Raw genomic sequence first — 25,337 nt, 5'->3', positions numbered from 1 at the left:
ACTTCTGGTAGGTCTTAGTGAGTGATTGTGAAAGGCATCTGGACAAGACAGACGCATAAAGGAAAACAGGATCTAGCTTTTCACTCCAGAGGAAGAAATAGGATCTTTATCTTTGAGTGTATAGGGAAATTTGTCTACCTGGACATTATGGGAAGTGAATATGGGAACAGAAAGAAAAATGAAGAAACAGTCATTAAAGTGAAAAACAAAGAGAAAAATTGTAGTAATGGCCAAGGCAAGAAGATCTAATAGTACACGTGTCAAATAAATGAAAGTTGAGTAAAACACACTGGAACAACAGAATTTGCTCCAAAACCAGGTGTGTACAATTGGGAAATATACTTACTCAGAGACCTCCTCATGCAGCAGTAGGTTTGCATGCAGGTAGTCCTGTAAACTCCCTAGGGAAAGGACTGGAAAGTCCTCCAGTATACAACTTGGAAATTTTGTCAAAAGACTAGGCTCTTTGGTTTCATTATAGCATAACAAAAACAGGATATTGATCGTTTGTAACCTGAATACAAGGCATGTCAGAGATCAGAGAGAAGGAAATATGTCAGTCTTCATTAGTTCTGCCAGGATTATCCTAGTAATGATTACATTTTAGCACAATCAAATTGGAGACCCTTTTGTGAAAAAGATACATTTCTTAAGTATTCTATATATACTGATAAGCATAGTCACAAAAGACTACAACAGACTCATCTGGGATCTTAAACTTTGGAGAACCTTTCATTAAAAAGGGCTTTGGTTCCATTTCTCATTAATAAACAGTCAATTCTAACTGGAATGCTGAAGATATTCTTACCTACCACGGCAGCTGTCTTCAGAGGGTAGCTGTCTTTGAGTCACATGGGACCCAATGAAAATAAGGAGATAAAAGTTAAAACCAAAATAACAAAATTAAAATGGAAACAGAACCTTTGTATTACATAGGGAAATGAAATGAAAGCTGAACACTACAGACGTTCCTTTCTGAGAAACTTTTCCTAAAAATCCATATAATCCTCTCAGTTGAAAGCTCTGGGTCAGAATCCCCAGTTACAACTCCCTAATAGAATAAAAGATAAGACAAAGCCATTAGCTCTTCTGATGAGTTTTGCAAGGCCAATTCTTCCTATTTTTATTCCCACAAACTTGTTTGCAGACATGCCCTTACCAAAAGAGACAAGGTGACGATTTTTGTCTTACCTAGTAAATTACAATACAAAGCTAAGTGATAGATACAGACACCACTATTTTATTGCCATCACAAACTGTCTTGAAAGCAGGACCCAGAAGATTGTTCTTAGACTATAAATAATTTAAATAAATTAATCCAAGCTAGATTTATCTTTGCATGTTAGACTATGATTATAATCCCTCTTGTTCAATTAGAATCAATGGCTAGAGTTTGCACTCTATTCCCATTTATTGTGAGGTAGCAAGCAATCATTGGCATAGGCACAGTATTCTGCCACAAAACATAAAACATGAGAAAAAAATTCTATATTTTTTTGTTCTGAATTCTGTTCTATGTGTTGTCATAGAAGGAATGTTTGATAGCAAGTTGGTAAACAAAAAATTTGTCAATGCACAAAGAATTGAGAACAAATGAAGTGATATCTTGCTTTCTCCCTGTAATCTCATTGATCAAAAGCAACTTGTGTGTTTGGCTTATTTATCAGTTTGAAACTCCCCTAGTGCTTCTAGAGTCTCACCAAGGGATACTGTTGACCAGAACTTAAGCCAAAAAAACATTTGTCCTTTCTGAAGCCAGCTTTTAGTTTGCAAGCCAAAAGTCAATTCTGAGTTTTAGTGTGTTTATCCAAGGATAACAAAAACCCCTCATCATGAAACACTCAAACAGCCTCAAGAGTAGACAATTACTTGGAACTAGTCAGTGACTGAGATGCTACAGATGTCATGGAAAAGAAAACTAATGTAATTTTTCTTGAGCAGTCAGGGCATTGGACAGTCTTTACCAGCATCTTTGTCACTGACACTAGAGTTATCTCTGGTGATACTTCAGGATATTACTACGCTAAGTCTTGGAAAGGATTATTCGGTAGTATTGCACCTACAACTGTGATAACGGTGGCTTACCAGTCTCTTAATAGGCAGCAAAACAAATTTTTTTACAGAGCTTTTTATAGGCAGTCTGGATCAGGAAGTGTTCCAGACAATAATGAGGAAATTCTTAACCGTTATGTATTTTGGAGATTTCTAGTTGGACTTGAAATATAATACGGATTCTATATACTACACTGGTGTTATCTCCAGTCCTGTATGAAAAGCAAGATCCAGAAAAAGGCATGATAAAAAGCATGGTCCATAACAACCATAATTATTACCTTCATTGCTACTTACAGAAAATACTATATTTTTAAACTGTTCAGAGGATTTGGTGTTCATATAGGGGCTACAATTTCCCAGGGCAATAAGTTTATTCACATTTCATCTGTTCAAGTAGAAGTATTTTAGCCAGCTGGATGAAATTATTTAGGTATTTAATTTTGATATTAAGTATGAAATAGAAAAGTTCTAAAATAAATATGTCCAGTAACCTACTGGACTGAGGGAAGTCCATCTGTCATTTCATTTTGCTGGGATTCCACCCAAGGTATATACCATGAATGGAGGTAAGTTGCATCATAAATCAACAGCAGAATGGTATCAAGATCCTCGGAAGGGCTGAGGAAATCTCATGGTTAATAATTTAGTTAAGGTCTGTAATTCACTAGTGAGGTTAGTGCACTTATAATGTACCACTTGTTAAGAAGTGGTGTCTGTGTCTAATATTAAAGTATATGTTAATGGTTGTAATAGTACCTGAAAATTTGTTACATTACGCCACAACTTCCAGCTAATCCAACACCCTAATTTCCAATAAGTGTGTGCAGAGTTGAACCACATTTAATAGATGCTGTTGGGCCTAGCAGTTCAGGCTTGGCACTAGAAATGCTAGAAAAGCCCAGCAGATAAAGAAGCCACAGAAGCAGCAGCTGCTGAAAAGGTGGCAGAGATTGTAATGCAACATATGTTTAATAAATCCTGATGCAGCCTGATAAGCAGGAGAAGGTGACCCAGCTGCACATTAAGAAGTTCTAATTTTAATTTTGTTTTTGTAAGTGTACAACTGAGGTACGTTACTTCTGCCATGTCTATACAAAAAATATGTCTGTGCTCATTTTGGCCAGGATAGAGTTAATTTACTTCATGGTGTCTGGTATGGAGCTTGTTTTGGATTTGTACTGAATACAGGGCTGATAATAGAGAGATGTTTTTGTTATTGCTGAGCAGGGCTTGTACAGAGCCAAGGCCTTTTCTGCTTTTTGCACTGCCATGCTGGCAAGGTCATTGGGGGTGCATGGAAGGCTGTGAGGAACTAGGACAGGTGGCCCCCAGCTGACCAGAGGGATATTCCTGACCATATGGCATCATGCTCTTTTATAAAATGGGGGGAAGGAGAAAGAGAGGGGTTGTTTGGAGTGATGGTGTTTGTCTTTCCAAGTTACCTGCATGTGATGGGGCCCTGCTCTCCTCAGGAAGGCTGAACACCTGTCTGGTCATGAGAAGGGGTGATTAATTCCTTGTTTTGCTTTACTTCTATACATGGCTTTTGCTTTTCTTATTAAACTGTCTTTATCTCAACCCATGGGCTTTCTTCCTTTTACCCTTCCAATTCTCTCCCTGATCCAGCTTGTGGGGGAGTGAGCAAGTGGCTGTGATGGGCTTGCTTGATGGATGAGGATAAACTGTGATGATGTCACAGTGCAATAATCACAGGACCTACAGAATACCTACAGAATGTACAACCTTCTCTTGGATTTTGTTGTCAAGCTTACATAAACTAAATGAAATTACACAAGAAATTAATTCTTCATTGCATGAAGAAGGTGAGAATTTCTTACCATACTGTAAACATTTATTAGGCTTGCATGTAAATAATTCATTTATGGATTATAAAAGTTCTTTAGACTTCAAGAGAAATTGCTTGTGAGTTCTGCCTGCAGGGTTGGAGCCTCAGAATTTCACAGACAAATGCTAATGCATCCTTTTTTTAAAGCTGGAAACCATCCCAAAATAGGTTTCAATACACAAAATTTCATCACCTGTATTAATTTACACTTTTATCACTATGTCTTAAAAGGATTTTTTTTTTTTAATTAAAACTGCAAGTTTGAGAGAATCTATGGACAGACTCAACTGGCTGGGGCTGGGGTGGAGTTAATTTTCTTTATACAGTTTTTTTGGTGATGTTTTGGTTTTTTGATGAAAACAGCATTGATAACACTCAGATTCTTTAGTTATTACTGAACAGTGCTCATTCAGTGTAAAGTCATTTTTGCCCCTCATACTGCCCTGCCAGCAAGTAGGCTGGGTGCACAAGAGTTTTGAGGGGTACTCAGTTGGGAAAACTGGCTCCAATTGATCAAAGGGGTGTCCTATGCTGCCAACAGGTTAAACCACAACACAGGACCAGGAAAGATGCAAGCACCTGAAGATACCCCTAAATATACAGGTTTTAGGGATATGTTAGTACAAGTGCCCTGCTCAAGATTGCTGTACCTCCAGGAAAAAATATTCGCACCAGAAAAAAATGTAGTTCAAACATGGTCGATAGTTCTTACTTCATGTTTTTTTCTCTACCACTGATGAAATCATTCCTTTTGTGTCCACTACTAACATCCCTTAAATAACAGCCAATTGCATTAGGCATCACATTAAAAAAAAAAAAAAAAAAAAAACAAAAAAAAACAAAACCAAAAAAACCAAACCCAACCAAACAAAAAACCACATCTGATAACATAATGCCAGATGCCAGTTAGAAGTAATTTTCACAGTGAGAGTGAGACTTTTTGTAAGAAACATCCAATGCTTGTGCTAGGAGAATGGCTGGACATGAAATTCACACAAACTCATGAAAAGCTGTTGAACTGAAGGAAAGACCATATGATCTTCAGTAACTGAATTTTAATAACAGTTATTTTGAAGCAAGCATGCAAGTGTAAGACAGCCACAAAGCAAAAGACATAGAGATGATAGGGATGGAAATCTGAATGCTGAGTTTTCTGTGGCTTTGTTCTTGGAGCAGTAATAGTCATGCTACCTATGGGCATTTCATATCTCAAGAAAGCCTGATGTTATATCCACTGGTCAATTCTAACAATATAAAAAAAAAATCCTCCAAAAAATTGAAGAGCTTACATAACTTGTTATTAATATCTTGGTACTGTTCTCTTACGTGTATGTAACATCTTCTCTTGTATGAACTGTGAACAACTAGAGAATTGTAATTAATGCTTAGCCTAAATTTTAACAGTTGAAGTTACATTGAAATACATTTTCAATCACTTCTGATATATTTTAAAATCTATTTGAAAATATTATATATAGATTTAGCAGAACAATTACATTTATTTATTCAATTTTACAAATTTATTCATGAATTCCTCTCTACAGGTCTGAAAATTGTAACTAATTTGCCAACTTTTCCAAGCTCTCATGCATACATTTTGGATGAAAATTATTTCATTTAACTTTAACAAGTTGATTGTTTCTGCTTAGTATTCTTCGTTATAAAGTAATTACTTTAAGATGGTTTGGAATAAGTAAAATTGATCCCAAATAAAAAATAATTCCACCACCCTTTTTTATGTACTCTTTAGCCACAGATTCCTTTTCCACTTTATAATTTTTCTTTTATTGTGAAGTAACTATGATTGAAAATTTAGAAACTTAACTATTCTTTAGAATTCCCTCTAGAGACTTATTCTGGAGACAAGACCACTAGTAGGATGACAATGCCTTCTAGAAAACCAAAAGCAGTAGACAATCTGGTACTTTCTTGAACAGTTTTCCTTTCAATGCTGATAGCAATTTAAATCAAGTCCAAGCATTTGGCCCTGTAGATCTTTCTAGTTTCCTATATTTATGTTTTTAATAGAAACAGAGAGTGAGGCTGGAAGGTGGGGATTCACACGTCCTGCATACACTGCACTTCTCTACAGGTATAGGATTTTGAAGGAATATTGATGGGTTCTTTACACTGTCCAGGAAAGATAATACTCCCAGGCCAACCTTGAGGAGAAGGTAAGTATTCAAACAGTAGGGAAAAGCTGGCAATAGGCATGATCTAATAGAAGAGTTCATTGTGGTAGCTCAGGCAGTTGTTTTCTCAACCAAACCCCTTTTTCAGCTTGGACACAAGCAGTAATGGATATCTGCTAAGTTAACTGTGAGCATCTAAAGCTGTGTGGGCTAAAGTACAGCTTATAAGGTTTGTCAAAGCCAAGGTTAGCAGACGCTCCCAAAAAAAGTAAATGAAGTTTTGAGTTTGGTTCCCAATAGATTTACAAGGTTAGAAAGGGAGTTTTGTATTGCCCCTTTTTTTTCCCCCTTAGAAGCTAATGAACTCTTCAAAGAAAAAAATCTGTTTATTCCCATTGGCAACCAATAACCCAAATGAAACAGATATGTGTGTTCCACTGGGATTTATACCATTTGCTCTAGCATTTATATTACTGGCTTGTACAAAGGAAAGAAATAGTAGTTTGAGCTCATAATATGTTGGGCAAAATATCAAGAAGATTAGGCCACATGGCAGAGTAAGGTCTGATGAAAAACATACATTTACTGCAGAGAAATTTTTATGCCAAAATCTAAGAAATCCTACTGCAAAACAGCATCTGCCTTGTATCATAGTCTTTTATCCACTCTCCCGCCATAAGATTTTCTTCGGAACAAACTAGCCCTTAGCAAAAAGGATCTGAATAGCAGATTATTTCTAAAAGATTAGGAGAATTAATGTAGGCATGGAAAAAATAAAAGATAGAAACTGAGAAAATCTAGACCATTTTTTTATTCGCAAAAATATTAATGTTTTCCCATTCCATAAAGTGATGGCTGCCACAAATACTACAGATGTTGAAACCACAGATGTTGAAGGAGACCATCAAATGCTTTTTAAGATGTTTATGATATTTATTATATGACCTCATTTGAGATTCATTCTAATATTAATTATGCACTGCAGCTGGTAGTCCACTATTTCCCTAGGGAATAAAATGCTTCCAGTGCATCACATCCATGAAAAACAAGCTACATGTTAGAAAACTCTTCCTTCACACATTTCACTGCTGCAACCTTTCTCTCCACTGCTCAGCAAGGAGTTATAACCCAAAACACAGTTGCTCTCTACAAAAATGAACAGTCTGACATCTGAGTCCTTCTGACTAGCCAGCACAATGTTGATGGCACCTCTTTTTTCACAGTTGTTACCCCAGGTGGCATGCTGCCAAGAAGGCTGAATAGATGTCAGGGCACAGCCTTTACTTTCAACCTTTTGAGCTCAGTACTTCCATGCTGCAGAACTCACCCTCACAAGCACTGCTTTATCCAATGCACTCTTTTCCTCTCAAATACATTTTGGCACCATTGGGTAATATTATGTTTCCTACTGACACAGAAGAAGCATACTGGGGACAGTTAATTCTGTCAAATCTGTATGAATTGAACATTTACTTTGTTTCCTATTATTCGAATCCTTCGGCTCTAATAGTAGCAATGGTTATGATTCTTTCACTGACTTGCTTTCCATTTTTGTTGTTCCAACAAGTAGACAAAAGTGCCAGAACTATATTGATGGCATCCCTTTTTTCACAGTTGGTTGTATCTCATGAAAGAGCACCACAGAGGAGAAAAAACTGTTAAGAGGGAGGTAAAATAAGATTTCTTAATAAAGAAGTTCCCATTCTAGGAGTAGGCATGTCTCAGGAGGAAAAAACATGAGGACATTTCCCCAGCTGTCAGGGAAGATGAACACAGAACAAACTATTTTACTCTAGCAATCACAAGAAAGAGCATATGAAACCCCTGTTGCAGCACAATGGGATTTTCAAAGTCATATTTTTATGAGGCACAACACTACTGTTGCAGGAAAGCTACAAGGTGAGAAACCGCATTTACCAGCAGTTTATGAGGATTATTATGGACACAGCTCAGTTGGTAATACTGTGCTGATTTAGTAGAGTTTCAGGCTCTGCTAAGCACAAATAATATGACATATTAGGTGTAGTTAAGGCAAGCACTCTGTGTGAAATCTGAGGGCTCCATAAAATGTACCAGATACTTTTGACATATATGTGATGTCCCAGTGACCTGGATCTATGTATTCCCCCTCAGGCACAGACATTACTTTTGCTAAAGATGTTTATGGGATCTCTTTTCTTTGATAGGGGTGCTAGTTCTAGCTAATTCACAAATTAGCAGGTTCATATCACCTCTTCTCTTCATTTTTGCAGGATGAAACTTGGAAGAAGGAATTGGGCCTCTCTGTCCAATTTGAAACTTCCCTCTGTTTGTGTCCACCAAATTTTCAGGACTGCAATATAAGCTGTTACTGTTGTTTTCCTCTGCTAGATAGATAGTGCATTTTTTCTGAACGGGAAAATACTTCAGATACTGTACCATATAAATTTTTCTGTTTGTCATTGTTTGCTTTTTTTGTACTTCCGTAATGCCTTTTTTCCTCTGGAATCAGTTTTGAAAATTACAGGCTCGCTGCATTCAGGTTTCTATTAAGTATGACAGCTTGGTTCTTGGCTGATGCCAAAAGATAATTTGATTGAGCAAAGTATAAATGACACCACATCATTTCTCTAATGATGTTTTGCTACTGAGGAAGTTTTCCTCTTGGACTAAGATGAGTGATTTTATATCTCACCCTAGACTTCAGTACTTGAAGTCACTGTCATTTTTCTGTGCATTACATATAGCTGCTATGTTAGATATATAATGTCTTGAAAAATAGAGTTTCAAATCATCTGTTTTCAAGCAAACTTACATTTGGAAAATCAGGTTTCAGGGCTCTTGGAGAAGTTGTGGGATCTGTAGCTGTATTGTGGTGTTGACTGCCAAATTGCTCAGGATATGGTCCCACTTATCCTCAATCAATATACCAGTTTTTGCCTGCTTAGCTTTGGAGATTGAAAACCTTTTTTCAGACTACAAAACATTATTAAATTGGGGGGCAAAGGGGGTGTCCCTTTATTTATGGCATATGCAGAAAAATATGACAGAGATTTCTAAATATTTTGCGAAGTATTATTTGTAGTTCTAGAACTCTCTCTCTGCTCCTGTTTTTCACAGTCTTACAAAGGTCCCGGACAGGCCAAAATTACAGTCTGAATTGCAGGTGAAGAATCAGATTCCTGCAAAATTTTACTTGCCTTGTATTTTAAACAATTTTTTCCTTTCCTTTTGAAAGCAGTCCTAGCTCATAATGTGCATACCAAGCTATTGCTTTCCGTTTCACTTACTAAACACAATAAATGTTTTAGTCCAAGACACTTCTTAAAATAAAGCCACTGTCTGAAAATCTTAGTTTGTACTAGTATCCACTTATTTCTTGAGTACAGAATAAGCAACTCCCCATGGAACCTGATTTTGCAATTCTGCATCCTCCAGCATCTCAGCTCCTGTCACATTGCATCTACGTATGAGATGGCTCCGCAGCAATGATATCATCCTCAAAAGTGTGTGTCTTGGTTTGAAAAGACAGGTGTCTGCTAAGGAAGGCAGGAGTACCTCTTGAAATGGAAAATGTAAACTCCTTCCCTTGTTCCCAAATTGTTACAATTTGGAAATTAAGGGGCTCTCCGGCAAAGATATGGGTGTAGGAATAACAGTTCTTTACTAGGGAAAATAAAAATGCAGTAATATAAAACAGCACTGGCAGAGTCAGAATATGACCTGACACCCCATGGGTCAGGGTATTGGTAGCAGTCTGACTGAATGGTGGCTGCAGTCCTCCTGCAGTGACAGGTGTGATTCTGTTGGAGCAGGGATCCTGTAGAAGGGTGCAGTTTTCCTCTGAAGGTCCAGTGGTGGTATAGATGGGCCTGGTCTTCCTCTGGGAATCCATTGGAGAAGAAAGCTGCTCCTCTGGGAATCCAGTGGGAAGAGGCTGCCTTCAGATTATAGCCAGAAAGGAATGCTTGGCTCCTCCCCCTGGGCGGAGCATCTCACAATGGGATGATTTGATTTTATCAGTCATGCAGTGAGACTCAGTGGCCCATTAACAGAAGATGTCTTGAAGGGAGGATTGGTCATGGAAGAGATAAAGAAAACTGCCCAACCTCTAACAGATGGCAGTAGAATACACAACCCAGGCCACATCTTACATGTGCAACCTCAAACTGTAAGTCTTTTAACAGTCATAATAATGTCTCTGACAATAGGATGTATTTTCTAAGAATATGTAGATATGGAGTGCTGTGTCTAGTTCTGAGCTCCTCAGTACGAGAGACACGGAGCTCCTGGAGCAGGCCCAGCAGAGGATAGCTTATATGATTTAAGGATTGGAGTATCTCTCTTATGAGGAAAGGCTGAGGAAGCTGGGCCTTTTCAGGCTTCACAAGACACAAGTGAGAGGGGACCTCAGCAACATGTATAAATATCCAAATGGACAGTGTCAGAGCATGGAGCCAGGCTCTTCTTGGTAAAAGTAATAAGACAAGAGGCAATGGGCAGAAATGGATCCACAGGAAGTTCCAGTGAATATTGTCCAGAGAGGTGGTGCAGTCTCCCCCACCGGAGATATTCAAGAACCATCTGGATGCAATCCTGTGCTGTGTATGCCTGGATGCTCCTGCTTGATTGAGCAGGGAGGTTGAACCAGATGACACACTGTGGTCTCTTCAAACCTGATTTGTTCCATGATTCTGTATTATCCATTAATGGCAAGTCCATCTTAAAACATGTAATTCTAGCGAAGTACCATTTTTTTGTAATTTTGTGTGGATTTCAATTATTTCCAAAGAGAGAGAAAGAGTAGTTAAGCCTCTTTGCAATCTCACTTCTCCCCAGTTCCTAACATTACGTTTAATAGTAACTAAAAAGCAATGAAATTGGGATTTCATGTTATTAATTATTAATTATTATATAGCAGATATAACTTCTGTATGAAAACACAGTAACTCATCTTGTTCTTAGCTGGGGCTCTGGCTTTTCTTATATAAAATATTCAGTTTAGAAATGCACAGCTGAAATGCCAGAGCAACCTATCTCTGTGCTGAAATTGTGACAATGCCTGTGAAGGTTTTAGCTAGCAAATAATCTTGTTTGTTTGCACTGTCAATCAGTACAATCCATGCTACTTTAGCATGGCATCATTCCTAAAGCCATGCTTCAGCCAAGGCATATTAGCTTAGGCTCTGTGATACTCTAATTGCAGTTAAATGGCTTAGGCTCTCAAAGAAGCACATTCATGCCTGTTGTAGCATGCCATTTAGTATTACCTCAGGAAGTAAACGTCTTAATTAATAATCCCACTATAACTAGTGTGTACTTTTGCAATTGCAATTGTTGTCTCTGGAACTCCTGTTGCTGCCTCTGAGATTGGCTTCCCTGGGGACCTAAACTGAAATGGTCCAGTGTGTTTAATTCTGCACTGAAGGAGCGTGTATAACCATTGATTATGGTTATGGTAGGTGGAAAGCCTGCATAAAAAGCTCAGCAACTGCTTAAACAGTAATCAATACATCTTCATTAAGCTAGTGGCTCTTAAGCCTTTCTGAGCTGTATTGCTATCAAATTTGTAAGTTTCTTTCAAACTGTTTTTTAGGACTATCAGAAAATCTTATGATCTTCTGTTCATCAGTTTTCAATTTTATCTCTTTTTTCAGTCTTCAGTATTATAAAAAATAAGTCTTTGTTTTGGTATGTTTGGCTTTGCCTTTTCACATCACATGATGTTATCCAGAAATTGTGATAGTCTATACCAAAAGGGGGCGAAAAAAGGAGCAATTTTCCATGTTATGTTTTTACATGGAAAAAAGACTGGCCTATTTCCCCATTAGTAATTCTAAAATGATGAAATGGTAATTATAGATTAAATTCATCTCCATGCAAAGAACCTTGTCCTTTTTTGCTCTAACAGATGAGCTTAAATGACACAAAATATGGTTAGCCAGGTCTCTGCACTGGCATTTGATGGAAATGTATACAACAATTATATAACAACCTCCAGAGAAATTACAAATATCTAATACCTTTTTTTAAGATACATTGTGCCCAGTTTTCTGACTTCTATTTGGAATAACAAAAGAAGTCATGAATAGCCAAGTACTGACAGTATGCCAAATGTTGATTTGAATATAAGAAGTTGCTGTGACCTAGCCATTATATTGAAAGAAAACACAAAGTTATTTAATCTGTCAACCTAACTAGAGTTGAAGATTGTCCACCAGATAGATACTCAGGACTCATATTCTAATTATAAAGTATGTTTCCAGGAATCCATTCCTCCATGCCTCTATCACATCCATCTGTCATTTGTTCAGTCTCTGAAATATTCCAGATTTGACCTTGTCCCTGTTTTCTGTTTGTGTTTCTCTCTACTACTCTTCTACTGGCAGCTTTCATACACCATGTGATCCTTTGTACTGCATTGAAAAGTCAGGGTGTTTCATAAGTACAGTTTTCTGGATTGTAGCATCCTTATTACTTTAAATTAGGTCTTACAGATCTGTTCTTCAAGTTTAAACAAAAGAAACCAAAAAAAATATCCTTCAATTAGCCTGTTAAAAGGAAGGATTCTCCTGTAGTGCAATTACTTCTTACTTCAGTTTGCAAATCAACATTTTAAAAAAAGAAAGAAATACAGAACTGCTTACATGCTATAGATTGGCCTGATTGTGACAGGGATGAGAATTTATTTTTAAAAAAAATCTATACTTTAATTTTTGTATTTTTTATATTGTACCAAAGGAAGCTCCCCAATATACATTTGCCTAAAAGTGGGAGCTGGGATAAATTTAAGGCTTCCTGTCTGAGGAGCAGTATGAGATGGTTTTGACTGTCATATATCTGTTTTTTCTGACAGCAAATGCAGCATCTCCAGAGCCTTACAAGTGTTAGATGCTCTTATGAACAGCAAAATTGTCTTTACTCACCTTGGAAGGGACTTAGTCACAAAGTCCTCTCTACTAGAAAAATCTACTGTGGATTTTATTTGATTTTTTTTATTTAATTTTTTTACCTTCTGTAAAGCATTTCTCACAACTTTTATAATGTTTCATGCCAGAGCCTCTTCATCAATTTCATTTCATATCTTGATTTAAAGATTTTTAAAAATCATTTAAAAAATCAAGTATTATTTTGCTTAAATATTTGGTTAAGCAGAATCATTTATAAAATTAAAAACTTTAAAATTCTTTATGTAGCTATAGATTTTATCTTTTTACATGTGTGTATTTAATGTACACCCCCTTTTTATTTTAGGGGATTAAAAGGAACAAATATTGTGAAGCAACACATGTAAAGAAAAGCTACACAGAAGTTGCATGTCAGTTTAAATCATCTAGTATAAAATGAAAGAGACTTTAAAGTCATCAAATATTAAATTGAAAAAACCTACAGAATTACATGGCATTATCTTCTTGTTTTACTCTGCAGGACCTTATTGGCAAATTCTGAAACACACTTCTGCATAAAACAATATCATACATGGATTTAGACAAAATCAATCAATTTACCTAAAGAGAGAGATTTAAATGTGAGATTGAAATTTGCTTTGTCACAGAGATGCCACAAAGACAGGGAATTTCATTTGGCTCAAATGAGACATTAGTAATCTGCTCAAATGATGGTGCAGACACTGAGAAGGTATCAAGAGGAAAGAGTAAAGTTAGATATAGCTGGACAACAAGTTAATGTAGTGAATTAGAATAATTTATCAACATTTTGAAAAACACCAATTTGAAGTTTATTAGAAGATCAGTTTAAGTAGAAAGCTAGGGTAGAATCTGATGTAGTGATATTTACTGGGTAGGAAGGACTCTATGCATATGATATTCAGTCTTGCTGAAGCTGAGATAATAAGGATATTATTATAAGGATTATAATATTATTAAGGACATTATTTATAAGGACTGTGAAGACGGAATAGCAATAGTTCAGATAAGAAGTGATTCATGACTGACTGACTTTCTTTTAGCAAAAGAAAGGTCATCATAAGACAATGCAGACAATATTCTGCATACAATAAAAAAAAGTGGATTCAAGAAAAAGGGAAAAAAAGTTTCTTGACAGACCAAAATTATTCACAAGTCTTTCTAAATATGAAAACTAAGAAGAATAAAAAGGGTCAGGCATCTTTGGACTAAGTCATTTAAGCAGGACAGTTTGAAAGAAGGTCTTTATGGAATATTCAAGTTTATCCTGTGATGGAGCAAATTTTTCTCTGCTTTTGTGAGTCTTATCTCATAGCAAACATTTATTAAGTTTTCCTTAATGAGCAGCATCATGTCAGATTGTTCATGCATAAAAGCTCCAACATGAGAAAATAGTTCCTTTTACACTACTATTCTCTTGAGGTGTTTGAAGGACATAATATGCAGCACTCTGTAATTGTGATAGATAAGATTATACAATATGCAGAAACCCTAACCATTAACCTGAAAATCAATATTCAAAAATTTAAGGTTTGACTGCTTTACCAATTTTAGATTTTCTTTAGAAAATACAAGCAAATATTCTGTCAGCCTCATATGTACCTATGTAACAGACTACTAAAGAAGAAATAGCCTTAGTTAGATCAAATTCCATTTACAGAATTACTTGGACTTCTTTGAAATTGTACAAAAATGAGAGGAGTGATTTAAGAATGCTGAAAGGCCTTATTTTTTCTGATGAATAAATAAATTTATGCAGGCCTAATTAGCCCACAGAGCGAAATAAAAACAAACAAACAAAACCCCACCCCCAAGTAAATAACAATCAAAACTCTGTAATCTTCAGAGTGTTTAATAATAAGGTAAAGATTAATAGCTAACAGCTGACTAGCTATACAGCTGATACCTTGTTTTAATAAGGCTTTAGTAGGAAAATTTTCCAGTGCAGAGAGGTGAAATTAGAAAAAAAGTAGAAAACATGTAACAAGATCTAAATACAGAATGTTAACAAATCAGCAAAACCAAGTGATTTAGGAAAAAGGAAAAGCAACAACAAACAAAAAATATTATCTAAATAGTTGAAATAAGTAATTGTAGAACTACTTTTAAATTTTTATTTTATCAGACAGATGTCCAAACCTACAATTTGATGTAGGTAAATATTTTTGTCAGTCAGTTTCAATGGATTTTTAAAATAAATACTAGTACTAGTTAATACTCACAGACTGCATGCCTTAATTATTTTTTCAGAATTGCATTTGATATGGATGGAAGCTTTTCTTGAATAAACTTCAATTTTCCAGAATCTTAGTCAATGGGCAAACAGAAAATATATTCAATGCTGGTACATATATACCCATGCACAGTCACATACAGCAGTAAGCAAGAGCAGGTCTGTACGACTGTAAGTCCTTTGGGCATATAACTTTTCCTATGCTTGTTGGCAGCATATAACCAGTAACACCATTAACAACAAAAGGAATGGAGAGGCAAGATTATAGCTTCCTCATGTAATTTCATTCTTTTTCTCTTTAATCTACCATTTGGTATTTCGTTACAATTATCGTGATTCTATTTAGAGAGTAATAAGACTTCTGGAGTAGTGTATCTTTCTAAAAGCTGAAGATGCAGGATCTAAAGCTCTGCTGGTGGGACTCCATGCAAGCCACACTGGGTGACCTTTGGTGAGCTGCTGCTGAAGGGAAGCTAGACAGTTTTCTGAATGTGGCCCTTAACAGAAGACCCCTGAGCACTCAGAGTTGTATAGCACATTTGGAACCTAACAAATCAATTTTATTTTATTTTCTCTCTCTCCTCTCTTTTTTATTTAATGAGATAATTATGTGGTGAAAAAGAAACAAAATTCAAAATGCAAGTTGGTGGCAAGCTGTAACTACTGCTGCTGTAATTCCATCCAGCCATTTTTGACATCTTTTTTTAAATACTAGTATTAACCCTGCATATCAGTTCTTGTATAAACCACCATATGAACTCTGAAAATATGTGGTTTATCTTTCCTTGGTATTTCAATTGGCAGTGTCATTCAGCTACCATGTTCAATGAGGTTAAATTTGTCTTTGACACTAAATCTTAAACACAAAGAGTACTATATATTTAATATTTGTAAACAAGAGAAAAAATCCTGAAGTTATTATATTACATGAAACCCTTTGTTTGCTGTCACATGATTGTCCCTCAATCAGATGAATTAACTGACACTGTTCAGGGAGAGATACATCCCAGAAACCTCAGTTCAAGGCATGATATCCTACCATAATACAGTGAAAGACAGAATTTAGTATTTACTAGCCTTTATGTAAGGACTATACCAATGGTAGAAACAAGTCAGATTAAGACATCCTTATCATTGTACAAAAACCAAGTGGATGTTAAAACAAATATTTATTCATCATGTGAATTCAGAATAACTCTCACTGGGCTGTGAGTGAAGATTACAGCAAGTGTTTTCAGCATCCTCAGCAGTCCCACACCAATCACGGAGCCAGTTCCTCTGACCCTGGCTGCATGTTGAAGAAAGGACTGCACACCCCCTGATCAATACCAATCAGTACAATTTCACCTGTGAGTGAATTCAGTGAGGCTGTTCAGCTGTAGGGTCCTTGCAGAACAGGATCCCACATCTCTTTAAAACAGCATGGTTTCTATCAAAACATGATGACGACTGTCCAGGGAGTTGTTTGCTTCAACAAGCTGACTGGCTACTTAAAGCAGAAGTTTACAGTACAAAACATACTACATTTTAGTTCATGAACAAAAACCAGGGGAACAGGCAATTTTAAAAAAGTACAGGTGAAGCTCCCTCTTCCCTTTCCTCTCCTTTCTGCCATCCTTTCCATGTCACTGTCATTAGTCTAGCATATGCCCAGCTGTTTTTAATGCCATGGGATAAACATGAAAACAAATTTGGGCTCTACCCAGACCCTCTTGGCTCATGATCACACAAAATCTCCATGAAGGGGGAAAAAATTACTTCCAAGGATTAGTGTTACCATTTTACAGACACTCTGAGCAAAACCATGAGCCAGGACCACAGGCCACTGAAAGGCATTGCAAAGTCAAAATTCGGGAGATTGTCTTCTGAGTGATTTTAAGTTAAACACTCATTTCCTCTGACATATCGCTGAGCTGAGTTTTGTTTACATATGATTCTTTGAAATGCTCCTTGCTACCCTCTTTATTTTTTTAATCTTAATCTAGTTTCAGCTTTGTTCATTAAAAACCCATCTGTTTTTAAACAATTATTATGTTTGAATTCTGACTTAAACAGGCCACTTGGGGGTACTGTGCTGTAAAGCCAAGAGAGCAAGCAACATAAAAAGGCAGACATAATCTCATTCACAGCCTAAATTTGCCGAAGAACACCTGGAATATAAATGTGTCTGGAGGACCAGGGTTTTTGTGATTAATTGCCAGCTGTTGTCCACAGAAGATAGAACTGTGCTGTGAAACCAAGCTAAAGTGTTCCTTGGGGTTTCAACTGCTTTCCTTCAGATGTGTGGGGTGGGAAGGAGCACGGTGAAACTCACAAGAAGAAATGGATCCTTCCAGAGTTAAAAAGAGCCAAATATTGATACACTATTTCTTTGTTGCCTTAGTAAGGCTATACCAAATTAAGAGTTTATGCAAGGTTGCAACCTGCTTAATTACCTCTGTTTTCCCACAGTCTCCTCATAGAAAACACACCTTGCCTAACTATTAATTCAATTAAGAATCAAGATATTCTATTTAAGCATATAAATATGGCAAATGTCTGCTGGGCTGCAACTTATGGAATATTGTCAGAAAAAAAAACCAAAAGGTTAAAATTTCACTTCAAAACTAGCCTAAAAAATAATGATAGTAACCAGCAATGTTAAAGTAGCAACAAATTTTGATAAGTTAATTTGATTAATTGAAGAAATACAGAAATGGCATAATTGCCCAGAATTTTGTAGTGAGATTTGTAGTGAGATTTGCTCTTCATTCAAATGCAGCAGTTTTATACCGTGGCAAAATAGATTGCTGGTATTTCAGAATTTTCCAATTTAATTAGACATATTAAAATAAGCTGAAACATTGTATCAAGTCATATGCTGAATCATAAACCCCAGAATGTCTTCATAATTTCCTGCTATCCTTTAGTAATTTTTTTTTGTTTCTTTGATCATGCACTTAGAGAAGCTAATGAGTACAGATTTCGAAAGCTGCTAAATGATTTAAGAAAATAAATTCCATTTCTAGTAGTGTCTTACTTATCTAAGAGAGTGGAATGTAAGCCACTAAGTAGAAATTCCTTGAAAATTGGCATTTAACTTTGATACTTCTGAGTATTTTAGACACTAGCTCCAACTATGTAATGTGCTGAATACTATTCCTCTCAAAATCAAACTCATACTCCCTTGGGTTAAGGATTTAACACTTGTTCTTGTGTGGAGCTTCAGCAACTGCCTAATAATAATCATGCATTCCAATAGCTTGCAGTTTTATCTAATGTGACATAAGAACATAAGACTAGAAAGACCCTCTTGGAATATTAAGTCTAGACCCTTTTTTATTGCAAATAATCTTCTTCTTTCTTGTCCTCCATAAGTATGTAAACTTACAGTTTAAAATAACTTGCTCCTTTTTTTCCCTGTAGGAAAATTCCTCCAAAATCCTATTCCTTGAATTCTTGGTAGTATATTTTCCAGTCTGTATTTACTCATAGAAAGTTTGCACCAATTTGTTTTTCCTGCTTGTATAAATTCTCGTCATTGGTCTTTCTGGTATGTTCAAAAAGGTCAAAATCTGGAGTTTTTAAAGTCACATTAGATGTGTGAAAAATATTTTAGAAATATCTTCAGAATTATGTTAACATTCAGGAAGATTTCTAAAGGTCAGATATTGTACATACTGAAGCTCTGAAAACTAGTTTACTTTCAGCTGTATGAACCTTACTGTGGAAGTGCAGGCAAAAAAGATGAGACTTCTCTGCTCAGTCACTGAATAGATCGTTCATTAATCCCTTTAATCTAATAAATTCAAAAGGGCAAGGTTTTTTCAATGGTTTTCAATGAGTAGTCTTTTGTTTAGTTTAACAGTTATTGTAGATTTTGTGATTTGGAGCAAATATGTCTTCAATGAATTACTTCTTCTTTAACATGTTGCCTACAAATGTATGTGTACTCTGGATTCTACACTATTTTCTGTACGCACAGCCAGAATTTCTCACACAGCTCCTTTACTGTTTTCATTTCATCATTAATTTTTACTTTATTTTTACTCTCAGATCATGAATACATTAAAATCTTACTTTTCTCTTTTTCCAGAATATGTTTCATCATATATAATCTCAAAAATTTAATTCTTTTTGGTTTCACTGAGTGATTGCTCAGTCAAATGGCTTCCAACAGTCTCAAGGGGAAAATCCCAGGTCTACAGAGTATCTCAGAATGAATTGTCCTTCTTATTTTCTGAATCCTGGGAACACAGGTAGACAAAATTTTTAATTGGTTGGTTGGTTGGTTTGTTTGTTTGTTTGTTTTTGTGGGGGTTTTTTGCCCCCTTTTCACATGAAAGCCTTTTTTTGTCTTCTTTTCTTCCAAAAAGATGAACCCATCCTTTCTGTCAATAATATAGGTTATGGCTACGCCACGTCAATTCAGGGACCCTCTCTATCTGAATTAGAAGTGTTTCAAGAATCATCACAATAACTTGTGCATCTCACAGTCTCACATAGCCTGGGGGAAAAGAAACAGACTGAGTTGTCCAGACCAAATTCATCGCTGAAGTTTTAAAAACTAATTGCAAAAAAGAAGGCTTATAACTTAATGATTTCATTGATTGTCATTAATATTTACAGACAGTAGATGTTGTGAAAAAACTCTTATAAAAGTACTGCTTATTCAGGTCATGAATCTGAGTGAAAACATGACTTTGTTATGCTTCTTTGGAAATCAATTAATGCACTTTAAAGGAAATAAAAACAACCACCTGTTCCCTTCTCTATCTGCAAAATGTTACATATGATACAGTATTGTTAAATATTTGATTTTCTAGACATTTCACAGGGACATGAAGAAAGTGGAGTTTACAACAGAAACTGATAAATCTGACTAAAGATATATAAAACTAATGGGCTAGAAGACTGGGCAGGGTTGACATATTGGCAGTTTTGCAAATTATCGTACTGAGCAGTTTATGATTATGAAAACACACAAATATTTTAGGGCTTTTTACCAAGCAGAAATAAACCTCGGATCTATGCTCTGAGTCACTCTTGTTCTGAAGTCATAGATAGCAGAGTGGGTTTGTGTTGTACAGGAGTAATAGCCATAAAAGTATTAGACATAATACTTTTATGTTTCAGAGGAAGCTTGTTAATGGCCTCTCTTTTCTCTGCAGTCAGCAAAACTGTCTTTAACAGGAAAGCAAGAAATTATTTTGAAAGCAGACTGATTTATTATTTAGTTATTTTATTATTATTTTATTTTATTATTTTAATTATATCCCATGAAAAGTGGGTGGTGTAGAAAGGGGAAGAGTAGGAGAAGAACTTAAAAGTAGAGAAAGACTGAATTTTGTGGGACTTCTAGGGAATTTTTGGTGGGAAAGACAGATATTTAAGAGATTAAAAGTTAGAGATTGGTAAAATATATGCAAGAAATGGAAAAATACACATGCTTTAATTTTTTTAACCTAAGTTAAATGTTAATGACCATCATTCTGTGGATATTTTCTACATATAATTTATTCATTATTTTTCCCAAAAAGCAAGTTTCTATACACATACATTACATGCATATGGTCTGAAAAGAGAAAGGAAAATATTTTGATGATTTGACATATGCTTTCTAAATGAGCAAATCTAACATGCAGGGCCAGAGCTTTGCAATAAAGTCTCCATTTGTAACTAACACAAATTCTTGCTCTTACTTCATACCTCGCATTTCCCCCTACTCAACAAAGCAGTATGTTTGCAGGATTGTGCTTAACTAGTATTAGAGATGGTGGAGACCTTTTTTGGCTCAAAAGATCCCTCTAGAAACCAAAATGCCAGCTCTCCTGAGGACTGGAAGGCCAATTAGGAGCCTAAGTCTGTGCTCTGTCCTGCAATTTAGAATGCGTTTCCCACTCCTGAGCCAAACATAATGTAACACACACACACAGAATTTGTCCCTCAAACTCATTTTTAGGGTGCAGAGAGGGAAGGTATTTGAGTAAATTGTGCCATAAAAAACATAGTTGTTTTTTTTTTTTTATTTTACAGACTGTTTTGCAGTTATCTATTTAGGAAACAGTGCATTTCCATAAGTTTCTTGTAGTCTATACAGAATATAATGTTGGTTTGTTTGCATTCGGTGTTTTTCAGAGTCAATGTGATGTTCTGAATAGTAAACACACTCTTTCTACAACTTTACAGTAAACTTGTACAACTTCATGTCATCTTGTCCAAAGGCAGGACAAGATGTCCCTAGGAACAACTTCTCTAAATATTTCATATTTTCTACTGTATTGCACCCTGAATACAGCAGTTGAGCAGGGATACAAAACAAACTTTGAAAAATTCTGAGCAGCAGTTGCTACATTTGCATCTTTGTTACATATAGACACTTCTCTAATTAACATCACATGTCCTGGGTTGAACCCCAACACAGCTGAAGAATTCTTAGCTCAAATGGAGAGAATGTGTTAATTCATCTTTTCTTTCTCAGTTTATAGTTCTGTTTCCTCCTTTAGGTATTTGGTCAGTTCTCAGGCAGTTTGAAGACTTATATCTATTTACATTTATTCTTTTTCTCTTCTTATCTCCATATATAATACTTGATTCAAAACAAAGAAACACATCCAATTTTGGTGGTTCCACAGAACGACCAAAAATAGGTTCAGAGTGTTTGCAGTCATACTGAGACTTCTACAATTCTTAAGTCACCACAGTTTACAGGCCATTTAAGGTAAATTTCTTCACTTATGTTCTTCAGAAATTTTCAAATGTTTGCTTAAAAATTGATTTAAACATTGAAACTAAGATATGGAAAATGCATTACAGCCTTCTCTCTCCCATCCCTAAAAAGATTTGGTGATCTCTGCTGTCAGTTTGATCCTGTTTGATCATTAGGTAATGTAAACTGAATCTGCAGTAGATGATTTTGAATTAATTAGGTGGAGTATATAACTAGGTGTTTACATAGCATTTTCCACAAAATTTTCAGCATTGGCCCTGGTTGCTTGTGTTCATTCTCTTCGAGCATGGTGGTGGTGAGAACTTACACCGCACTTGTCTGTGATGCTGAGTCTGTCACCATCAGTATGGTCACCCTCCTGATTTGTCAATTTGTCATGGTTTTCACTGGCTGATCTGGGGAAAAACTTTGTTTTTAACATCAGTCATTTTGCTCTCAGTAAAGCTTAAATAAAATTACAAATTGCTATACCAAGATGGGTAGCAGAGCCACAAATAACAGAGTTTGAGGAAAATATCAGGTTAAAGAAACTTTTTTCCATGGACATCAGTGTTTAAGTTCTACCTCAGTACATAAACTAGTCAACAGGATATTTCAGCTAGGAAAAGAAATGCCAGGATTATTTGAAAGCATTCAGTCACTGTCATGTTGTACTGCTTCTAGCATCTCACTATGATTCAGAGAGCAATTTCTGTCATTCAGAAGGCCTCGTCATCCTGTTAATTGTAGATGGTACACCCGCAGAAGAGTGCAACAAGGTATTATGGACATGGCTTTCCTTATCCATATCAGAACAACCAGTTTATGATGTATTATGATGTATTCTTATGTCATCTTTTCTGGCCACTGCTGTTTCCTGTGTAAACACAGGAAAATGTAACTCGCCATTGCATTTTGACTGAATTATTGTGTTACTGTGAACGCTTTACCACCTTGACTGAATCATTGTGTTACCATAAACGCTTTACCACCATGTGTGTACATTGCAATGTCAGTAGGTACAAGCCCCAGGTAGAGAGCTTCTCCTAGTGCAAACAGCAAGAAGCTAGAATGTCTCTGATGCTGAATCTCTCACCGCCATCATAGTTAGTACTTGCTAATTGACAACTTCTTCAAGTTTACCTGTCACGCTTCAAACAGAAGTTCATTTAATTTATTTGCACTGCTGTCCCACAGAGAATTGGAGAGGTACAAAGACTTGGTACAAAGACTGGTACAGAGAATCAGAAGCACCATTTGGAGGCTAGGGAAGGAGAAGGCTACACCTTGTTCAACTTTGTTCCCTGAAGAAAGTAGCAATGGATTTGTGTGCCAAGTGCTTCCATAAAATTGCAAACAAAATAAATTCTGACCAAAAAAATTTAACTCTCCATCTAAAAAGTGAAGTTTGAGTGTAAGAAACATCATGATCTAGTTTGTAGAGTAAAGCAGCATGTAATTTAAATTACTGATCTCAATGACAGAAGTTTAGTCTGAATATCAGATTAATGCTACTACTGTACGTACAGTCAAGGCTGTAGAGCATTGGGAATTATCCCCTAATTCATATTAATATTAGAGGAAGTTATTTTTACTTTACTTCTTAGCTGTGCTAAGGAACATGAAGGACAGCCAGCATGGCTTTGCCAAGGGCGAGTCCTGCCTGACCAACCCAGTGGCCTTGAATGATGGAGTGACTCCATCAGTGGACAGGGGAAGGGCTACAGACTCTGCCCCTCTACTCTGCTCTGGTGAGACCTCACTTGCAGTGCTGCATCCAGATCTGGGGTCCTTAGCACAAGAAGGAGATGGACCTCTTCGAGTGAGCTCAGAGGAGGGACACAGAGGTGTGACAGAAGAGTGGTTCTCACAACCCACAGAGGGTTGGAGAACCACTCCTATGAGGAAAGGCTGAGAGAATTTGGTTTTTTCAGCTTGGAAAATTAAAGTCTTCAGGTTATCCCAGCTGTTTTTAAGTTCCATTTTGAAAATATGAGAACTGTGAGAAGAAATCTTGAATCTGATTGTAATAAGACTAACAGTAACCTCTAGTTTTTCCCTTCTTTTAATCTTTTTTGTTTATGATTAAAGTAGTTTCATGTATGATATCTGTTTTCTTTTCTTTACACTTGAAATAACAAGATTGAATCTCCACAGACTTGATGTTTATATAGCCTTTTACAATTTTAAAGTCTATGTAACATATATGTTACTTGGTTTAGGCATACTATTTTAGTAAAGATTATACAACAGCTATGCTGAATGGGGACAAAGATCCTAGGAAAGTGGCAAAGCTATTAGAGATAATTCTAAATGTCAAACAGTAGGATTTAACTAGATGACAAATAAGACATGAAACAGAACAGTCTTTGCAGAGATCTTGACATTACTTTGTAATGGAAGGAGGATTGCAGACATGAATTGAGTTTCAAAGTCTTCTAATGGATGCAGGGTGGGAGAGACTCCACAGTCAATGTCTGTGTGGTTTCTGATTTAACCCTTGAATGGCAAAAATCTGCATAAATAAAATAAAATAATTTTAAAACCCCAAAACAACAATAACAAAAATTTTTAAAAACCCAAAAAAAACTAAAACAAACCCCAGAAATAATAAAAAAATAAATAATTTTTTTTCAAAAAATAAATAAAACAAATTAAAAACAAACAAACAAACAAACAAACAAAAAAAACCCCAAAAAAACAGAAACACATATGGAACTCAACATTTAGCTTCTTTTTAATGATGATTTATCCAGCTCCATTGCCTAAAATATTTATACGGGTATATTTCCACAATGTGATGCTTTTTGTAAGCTAAATACAAACTTGAAAACCTCCAAACTCACAGCTTGAAACAATAATCTTTAGAAGAGGAGGTTGCATGCCCTTTGGATCAGAACAACAATACACCCACTACCTAGTGCAATTGAGTGTGAAGTTCAATTTTATTTATTCCATGGTCACTATATTGAATTTGTAACCCCCAGTATTTTAATTATTATGAAACCAGCTGCACTGAGCTCAAAATGAGGTAATTATTAAAAAGCTAGAATGACTTCCACTATGTTTTTCACCCAGAGAAAACACAGCTATAAAATTTCATGTCTCAGGAGGTTTTTGTGTTGATATTTTAGTACTGACTCTTCAAGGATGAAAAAGAGTTATCATTTTTCATCTCCTGTTTCTAGATTGACAAGAATTTAAGTACAATTCCCAGTGGCTCAAGGGCAAGTATTGCTTATTATGAAAAACAAATAATCTAATTCTGCTACTGAACTCTGTATGTAGAAGCATGGCAATATAGAGAAGCTATTTGAATTATAAATAATGGCATTTTCATTCTACTGACAGGAAATAAATTACATTAAAATGGTAAAAAGAAAAAAAATAAAGCATTTTAACTTCTTTGGGAGAAAAGTAATTTTTAATTTGTTTTCTTCTTGACTCAGAACTATAAAAAGTGGAAAAAGGCTGGTGT

This window comes from Agelaius phoeniceus, chromosome Z (assembly GCF_051311805.1).
Source record: "Agelaius phoeniceus isolate bAgePho1 chromosome Z, bAgePho1.hap1, whole genome shotgun sequence".
NCBI classification, from domain to species: Eukaryota; Metazoa; Chordata; class Aves; order Passeriformes; family Icteridae; genus Agelaius; species Agelaius phoeniceus.
The sequence above is the reverse complement of the archived record's forward strand: the minus strand, read 5'-3'. Positions refer to the sequence as shown.